Source organism: Diadema setosum, chromosome 15, assembly GCF_964275005.1.
Source record: "Diadema setosum chromosome 15, eeDiaSeto1, whole genome shotgun sequence".
NCBI lineage: Eukaryota > Metazoa > Echinodermata > Echinoidea > Diadematoida > Diadematidae > Diadema > Diadema setosum.
The window spans coordinates 30,257,344-30,266,572 of record NC_092699.1 but is presented as its reverse complement, the minus strand read 5'-3'; the positions used below and the strand labels follow the sequence as shown (position 1 = coordinate 30,266,572).

The following is a 9,229-nucleotide window of genomic DNA, read 5'->3' as shown; positions in this document are numbered from 1 at the left end:
AAGAAGACAAAATGAATAGTTTGATGGGAGAGCTGGTTCATAAACAAAGTAAAAGAAGAGACATCTATATGGTATTTGACATTGGTATGGTTTTGTTGTGAAAAGCACTGTTTAAAGTCAGAGAGGGGATTATAATACAGTGGAAATTGAGGATGACATCATTGTGACAAAGCTGTAGGGAGAGACCCATGGATTGATGGTTATCAATAGTAATGTCAGTGAATAAGGTGACAGTGAGAGATACAGTATGTAGGATTAATGTCCCTTAATGTCTCATTGATTCTTTCACATACAATATTTTGAAAATTTGAGACTTTACTGATAAACGCACAGCAGTACATTCAGTTCATGGTTTCTTAATGTGACATGTTGATCTTGTCATTAATTGTGGATTGTCAGTCAAACAGATACTGAGAATACAAGCTATTCCAAACTGTGCTGCAAGAGTAGTGTCCAAATTAAACAAAAAAACATGAACAAAAAAATTCACCAGTGCTAAGAACCTTGCACTAGCTTCCAGTCAAAATTCACATACAGATCAAAATGTTGATCTTAACTTTTGAATCCACACTATTTGAAAGAACTACTTTAAATAGGAAACACACCAGAGAGAAACCTTCGTTCAAAAGGTAGTGACTTATTTGTTATTCTGAATAAAAAAACAATGGCATTCATTTGCTTGTAATGTCTCTACCATATATGGAATAATCTTACCCAGAATTTAAAATGAATTGCAAATGTTGACAAATCTAAGTCTGCCTTGCAAACACCTGTCATTACAGTCTAAACGTGAAAAAAGGTATCATCGTAATTGCAATTGTATGTTTTTGTTCAATCATTTCTATCCTTGAGCACAAAAGGCATAATACAGAATGTTTCCATATGCTGTATAAGCACTGTTGATTATTATAATTATTACTATTTTTATTGTTATGATTATGATTATGATTATCATTATTATTCTTATTCTTACTATTATTATCATTATTAAAAATGATGTCCTACTTTATGACACCACTACCCCTCCCCCATTTCTGCACACATACATACCCAAAGTCATTGAATAGAAAATCAAAAAGAACATCGAAATAATGTTCTGCTAGAACCTGCCTGTCCATTCATAAAGCACACACTCTTGTGAAAAGTTTGATGCTGCTGTGTGGAGCAACTCTGTGATTGTGGTGAAATATTGCTATGATCTCCTTCCATAATGATCCCATGGTTTGGATTTTAGTGCAGATGTTCAGCTCAGCCACCCTAGTCATTTGTAGCTGTTTCGGGTTTCTCTTGGCTTTCTCCAGTAGACAGTTGTTATCTGCTTCTCTCCCTGTGCAAAGAGGAACAATTGTTTTTCACAGACAATGTTACTTGTCCATTGCAGAGGGGAATGATGACATTTGATACAACAGTCATAACATACTTCTTAATTAATTTACCACATTTCTAAAACTACATCGATTTCCCTAAGAAAATAATTGTATGATAACGTTCCTTTCATATCAACACTTTGGTAATGTTTTACTCAAAAGTGCTAATGCATCTTTTTTTTTTAATCATAAAGTTTAAATCAATGTGAAAATGTGCATAACAAGACTGTACTAGGATTACACCTAATTGTCCATTGACACTGGATTTTCTTACTAATTGTCTATGACAAAATAAAACCAAATACTACATGAAAAGGTGTTGCATGGATTGCTGTTTATTGATCTTGCTCACCTTTAGCATGGTGCACAATGTAACCTTTGAGTGCAGTAAGAAGAGGATGCTAAGCCGGACGAAATGGTGAATGAACACATTGTAGATTAGAATCAGGAGCAGAACTAAAGTAAAGAATAAAGAAAGCAGGACATCACAAGTGAAAATCAGTGACATAGTCAATTCCATGTAAGTAATGTCTCAGACATTTGACTTTTGAGTGTACAAAGAAAGAAACACATTGACATGAGTAAAACTATAAATATGTATTGAGACAGTTCATTTTCATCGTCTCTGCCAAGAATTTGTCATACAGTATGTGCCATTGACTTTTGCAAAGTTGATGGTATCTCATATCAGTACAGAGTGTATAACTGTTCTTCCTCATCTCCCTTGCCCCCCCCCCCCCCCCCCATAAGAAAATAAAAACACAACAATGATCAAATAAACTAACAATAAAAAACTACAGTTGGAACAGTCCTGAAAGATACATGAAACTGGAGAAATGCATACTGCTACCACATCAAAATCAGACAGGGACAGGATTGCCTTTATACCAAAATGCAACATGACTACAGATAATTAGATGTCAAAATGTTGGATTCAACGCTATGTCAGTGCTTCACATTCATAAAACTACAAATACAGTTGTAATTAAAGAAAGAATAAGACAAAACAATTATTTCAGTATGTGGCAAATCATATTAGGAATATTATTATTACTAGTAGTGTTCCTGCACTGTCTATTACACACTGGTCAGTCTAATTTACTCTAAATCCTTGACAGATAGCAATGTAACATACGGTTCTTGTTCAAGCTTGAGATGATAGGAGAAATCTGCAGGAATGCGGTATGGAGTATAATACTGTAAACTAGCCCATCATCGAAGGACAGCACTCATTTCATTCCAGTCTGCAAGTTGTTGGGTTCTCCAAACAAATGCCTCAATATCTGTTTGTAATGGAAGATGAATGAAAGATGTCAGTCACATGAAACTCCATCACTACCAGTTCTGTAAGATCATAAAATTGATGCACAGATTTGCAAAACATCACACTGCCCCCCCCCCCCATCCCTTTCAGGTCTATATTCTACAGCTTACCAGAATCTGAAGTTTATGAACATCTCTCTGGTTTAATTTTACAATTTGCCCAGCTCCGAATCCCTAGCCTCCATCCCCCTAAAAAACCCTCTGTGTTTCAAAGAACCATAGATTGTAGAAAATCAAAACAAACAAAACGAAAAATTGCAAACTAAGGCAAAAGTGCTTGCCACGTATAGGCCAATCACGTCTACATTGAGACTTTTAGGCTCATAATATAGCATGATAGAACAATTTATGAATTCAGGTGCTGAGCATAAACGTTGCACAGGAGGTTTTTTTTTTTTTGCTCGTCTATCTATTATTCCAAATCAAATTTGCTGGTACGGTATTCTTGACAACATTATCAAATTCTTCATTGTTGTTGGTACCGCCTCAATTTAGACAGGGAGGTGGGAAGAGGACCTCCCTGATTTAAGGTTAGACTTTTAGCAGAAGTAACTCTAAAATCATTTTTTTTTTTCATTGAGAATTCAAAGGTAATCAAAACAATTATTTTAGTATGTGGCAAATCATATTAGTAATATCATTATTACTAGAAGTGTGCCTGCACTGTCTATTACACACTGGTCTGTCTAATTTACTCTAAATCCTTGACAGATAGCAATGTAACTTACGGTTCTTGTTCAGGCTTGAGATGATAGGAGAAATCTGCAGGAATGCGGTATGGAGTACAATACTGTAAAGTAGCCCATCATCGAAGGACAGCACTCATTTCATTCCAGTCTGCAAGTTGTTGGGTTGTCCACACAAAGGCCTCAATATCTGTTTGTAATGGAAGATGAATGAAAGATGTCAGTCACATGAAACTCCATCACACCCAGTTCTGTAAGAAAATAAACTTGATGCACAGATTTGCAAAACATCACACTGCCCCCCCCCCCCCCCCATCCCTTTCAGGTCTATATTCTACGGCTTACCAGAGTCTGAAGTTTATGAACAATGAACATCTCTTTGGTTTAATTTTACAATTTGCCCTGCTCCGAATCCCCAGCCTCCACCCCCCCCCAAAAAAAACCCTCTGTGTTTCAAAGAACCATAGATTGTAGAAAATCAAAACAAACAAAACGAAAAATTGCAAACTAAGGCAAAAGTACTTGCCACGTATAGGCCAATTACGACCACATTGAGGCTTTTAGGCTAATAATATAGCATGATAGAACAATTATGAATTCAGGTGCTGAGCATATTAAACGTTGCATTTTGCTTGTTGTCTATCCAAATCAAATTCTCTGTTACGGTATTCTCGACAACATTATCAAACTCTTCATTGTAGTTGGTAACGCCTGAATTTAGACAGGGAGGTGGGAAGAGGACCTCCCTGATTTAACGTCAGACTTTTAGCAGAAGTAACTCTAAAATATTTTTTTTTTTCATTGAGAATTCAAAGGTAGTCAGTGAAATAACATCACTTTTAGAGTAACCTGGACAGGTAACGCCAACGGTATTCAAGAACACTATAAACACTGTAGCACTGTTAACTATCTTAATTAGATCTTGAAGTTGTAGGCCTAACGTTAGATATAGACTCCCTAATGGATCTAAATTCCTGGAAGATTCAGACATAATCAAGTAAGATAAGAGAGTTAAATCAGTCTACCTGCCACCTAGGAAGAAGTAGGTCGTTGCATTTTGAGCTCGTTATACAGGAAACAATAAAACTGGAATCACTTTCCCTGCCTATTCTCCACTTACACCGAATAATAGATGTGGGACTGCACACGTAGATAACGAACCTAGGACAGTGCCATGTATACGAAGTCAATGTGATCTGCAAGAATACATACTTACGCTGTTTTGATATTCTAATTCTTCATTCATAAATCTACATTCAAGAATGTGAAAAATTCGAACAATTAAAGTGTCAATACAGAGCGAAATGTAACTTTACCGATTTCATCTGTCTAGGTTCCGTTGCTCTGGGCGCAGCCATTTTAGACGCGCGCGTACGAGGACGTTTGGCGGATAACTAGTAAATGATTTATGATGACGTCCGGCGTATACGCACTATCAACCCGCGATCGTGCCACTTCGTGAAAATCGCAGACCGACCAGTCGAAGTTTTCACGAAGTGACACGGTCGTTATTATTACGTAATTATTTGAGATTGAGGTTCAAAAATTTGTCAGGTTGTAGATCTCGGTATTTACTATCATAACATGCAAAAATCTTAAAATCGAAAATTTACTCGATTTTGGCCGGTCGTGCCACTTCGTGAAAACACCGACGATATATCACAAAACACTAAACAGTTGAATAAGGACAGACTCCCAGGGAACAAATTCGAGGCTTACAATGACGGAAAACTGATTCCAAGTGGGCTGATATGACTGAATAAATGGGGATAAAATCACCCAGGCGAAGTGTGTCCTGAAAAAAAAGAGGCATTTGAGTTTAGCGTCTCTTAAATTGCTTAGGCTCGCCAGACTGTGTTCTGTACAACGAATGTGGGAAAATTTAATGTTAAACTCTATTGTCGAAATAACCACAGTGAAGGGATTACCGACTAAGCCGAACTTTTGCACACTGTATTCAATTCATGATTAATACGTATTTTGAAAGCAGTGACCCTTCAAAAGCTAGTATGTATTTATTTTATTTAAAGGAAAGTAAGCCATAATTAATCACAATACAAAGAAGTGTTTTAGCAATGAAAACAAACAAAACAAACGCAAATGTACTGTTGCGCAGGACGCTTAAAACTGCTGTGATGATTGCGCCTCGCGAAACATGGTAATTATTGGCAACACTTACCTCGCTTTTTGGTAAAACGCTGCTTAACGGAGAATCCGCGAATGTATAGATACCGGTACCGGTTGCCGTTGCGTGTTCTCTGTTTCTGGTTCTGTGTCTTGTCTCTGGTCTGCCCTGTCTTTCTCCGCCGAGATACCTGCGGCATCCGCTTATATACGGTAGCCCGCATGTAGCTAGCCCTGAACGGGGTACGGGGTGTCCATGCTGGGCTTGGGTATTTACGGTGCGCCGTGCGCGGGGGTTGCGTATTCGGTATTTTTTGTGTGCAGTGTGTGTGCGTGTGTTTTACAACCACCGGTGCATTGGTGTTGTACCGTGCAGCATAGTTGCCGGTTTGAGCCAGGCAATACTATACCACGCGGCGAATAAATCGAGGTTGCGTTATGCAACACCCCCTGGCCCAATAGATTGGCAAATATCCTTAAATTTATCAAGGAAAACATGTCAGGCCATTTGCCAATCTCAAAACTAAAAGTAAAATTTACTGAATACCCGGAAAACAAACAAAAATTGCTGAAATACCACACATATACACACAGTTATTATTTATTATTATTATTTCAGTTTTATTTCCACAGGGTAGTCTCATCAAGACTAGCAGGTCCTGCTCTTCCAGAGAGCCCTGCCCATGATAAAAATACATAAACATTCATCGTAACACAAAGTTAACCTTCATACATTATTGAACAGTAAAACATTAAAATCTACACACATGAATACTTATCATAATACAGACAATCAAAATGAAATAGAATCATCTCAATAGATATATGTCTTTACATAGAATAAAAGTGAAATAACCCATCCCCCTCCCCCCAACAAAAACTAATAATTACAAACCCTCACGCCTACGTACGCACACACAATGCAGGCCACGTGGCGCAGACACGTTGGTGCACCAACCCGAAAATCTAACCCTGCCATTACTCCCGCGCACGCACGCACGCACGCACACACACACGGGTACTCACGGAGGTCTCACCTTCCCGCTTGTGTGTGTGCATCCCCTATGCAGGTACACTATGTATCATGCATGATTTCGCTATGCATTTGGAAGTGGAGTGTAAGAAAGTATGGGACGATGTATGAGTGAGTGTGTGTTGTGTGTGTGTGTGTGTGTGCGCGCATATGCGTGTGCGTGTGTGTGTGTGTGTGTGTGTAACAGTATACATGTGTGCGTGCGTGTGTGGCGTGCATGTGTGTGTGTGTGTGTACATGTGTGTGTGCGCGCGGAAGTGTGTGTGCATGTGTGCGCCTACACTGTACGTACACACATACACGTGCTCGCGTGTTATACATAATACTTTTCTATACATACAGTACGATAAAAGTCATTCATGTGCGTGTATAAAATAGCAAGATTAAAAACAAAACAAAAACAAAAATGTCACACGTCTACGATCTGCACTTAAAACCTTCATCTAGAACAAAGTGGTATGGGGAAATCACCTTCAACATGCAAAAATGATCAAGGCACCGCTATAGACAAAATAAACAAACAAAAGAGGTACCCGCACTCCTTCCCGTGCAGGGTCACAGAAATAACCTATATGGTATGTGCGATTTCCATGTCACCTTACCCTGAACCTTAAAGGTACGGGATACCTTTTACAGACCTCCCAAAATGCAGCAAAACATTAAATATGAACCTCAGGGGACTTGCTTAGGCCACTGCTTAGAAATTTGGAAGTCAACAGTTATCTAGAATTTGAATAATGCACAAAACTCAACTACTCAGTAGTTCTGTGTGTCAGCCACACTTAAGCCTTTTTGTTGCATTCTTCTGTATTTGTGATCTATAAACACAAATCTAAAAGTACAAGAGCTGATGTAATAACATATAGAGTGTGTGGTAAGAATGTATATATAGAAATGTTTGTAAGTGTTGATGAACTTTCTTCACAAAATATACATGATGGACACACATGCAGTACATGGGTCTGCAAAGGTAGCCTAGTAATGTACTGGAATTTACGGTGAGCCTCGAAAACAATTCAATTCAAAATCTAACCGTCAAAAAAATATACTAAATGTTACCTTCCACTTTCAATACTTTATGGGAGTTTCTAAAATGATATTCTCTTCAACATACCACTGTATTTATACAACTCTTCATTTAAGGCATGCAAATGGGATTCCCTACCTTTAAAGCAAAAATAATAAAATCCGAAGTTGCTGTTTAAAACACTGCAAAGTTTTACAGTTTTGAACGAATAACGGTAGTTTGTTGAACAGTTTTGCTCCGGTAACTGTAAGGTGCGAACCTTAAAATCTGTCTTACATCTTGGAATGAATAAGGGACTATTAATAGCATATCGCGTAAATAATATACTGGTCGTTTACTAATACATGAATTCAAATACATTGGGGCTACATTATTCAATATTTTAAAAACCATCAGACACTGTTGGTACTTAATCCTTTGTTGCACTGTTTGCCAATTCAAAATACTGATAAGGTTGCTTTGTGGGGTGGAATAATCTGCCCGTAATATTAATCGTGCATACCTATTTTGTTACTTTTGCAATTTTGCGATGTTTGCTTTCGAGGTATTTCCCCATACGCTGTTACAATAATCTATATGCGGCAGTATCAACGAGTAATATAACTTTCTTAAAAGTCTCTTGGATAAATAATGCTGAACTCGTCGAATACAAACAATCGTATTTGATACCCTTTTAACGATATCATGTATGTGTGAAGACCATAGTAAATGCTTGTCAATCGTAACACCAAGGTACTTGATTTTATCTACTGATTCTAACAGATTGCTATTATATTTGATGGAAATGTCAGCATTTTGAGTTTTTCTCCTAGAGCCAAAAAGTATCGTTTTTGTTTTGGTTGCATTTAAGCACATACCATTGCATTGTAACCATTGAACTACATTATTGAAATCTTTTTGCAGATTGTTTTCACATGATTGTTGATCCTTTGCCTGATTAAACAATGCCGTGTCATCTGCATACAGAGAGATATTTGTCTCCGGATGGCGATTTAGATTACAAATATCATTGACGTACAAACAAAATATCAGCGGTCCCAAAATGGAACCTTGTGGTACACCAGATCTCACTGTGAGATAGTTACTCATGGTCCCTTGTATGCTAGTACAATGTTGCCTATTTAAGAAGTATGACTTAAACCACGCCAATTCAACTCCATTAATGCCGTAACATAACATTTTTTGAAAGATCAAATGATGAGGTATAAGATCAAAGGCCCTTTTCAAATCTAGGAAAACGGCACCTGTGACTCTGCCTTTGTCCATATTGTCAAGAATTTTCTCTACTATATGGGTTAAACATGTGACAGTTGAATGACCAGGTCTAAATCCTGATTGAAATTCGCTTAACATTGATTGTTCGTTCAGGTATGTATATAATTGCGTATGCACAGCTTTCTCAAGAATTTTGGACAATATTGGCAGCAAGAAGATGGGTCTATAATTACCTAGTTGCATTCGATTTCCTCCTTTGTGAATAGGAGTTATTTTTGCTATCTTAAACTCGCTCGGAAAACAGCCATGTTCTAATGAACAATTAAACAGCTTTGTTAAAGCACCAGCTATGTAAGGAGCAGCTATTCTAAGCAACCTTGGAGGTATATCATCAACTCCAACTGCTTTAGACGTATCAAGATGAGATAGTTCCTTTAATACAAATTCTTCCTTA

General features: G+C 37.7%; 1 long non-coding RNA gene across 1 annotated transcript in view; it reads right to left on the bottom strand.

Annotated features, from left to right (window-relative positions):
• Nucleotides 1-6,104: 6,104 nt before the first annotated feature.
• The window catches only part of LOC140238471 (uncharacterized), a 106,322-nt gene continuing 103,197 nt past the window's right edge, over nucleotides 6,105-9,229 (bottom strand). Inside the window, exon 3 of the long non-coding RNA XR_011901915.1 lies at nucleotides 6,105-6,177. This is a non-coding gene — a long non-coding RNA (uncharacterized lncRNA). The remainder of the gene's footprint in view (nucleotides 6,178-9,229) is intronic.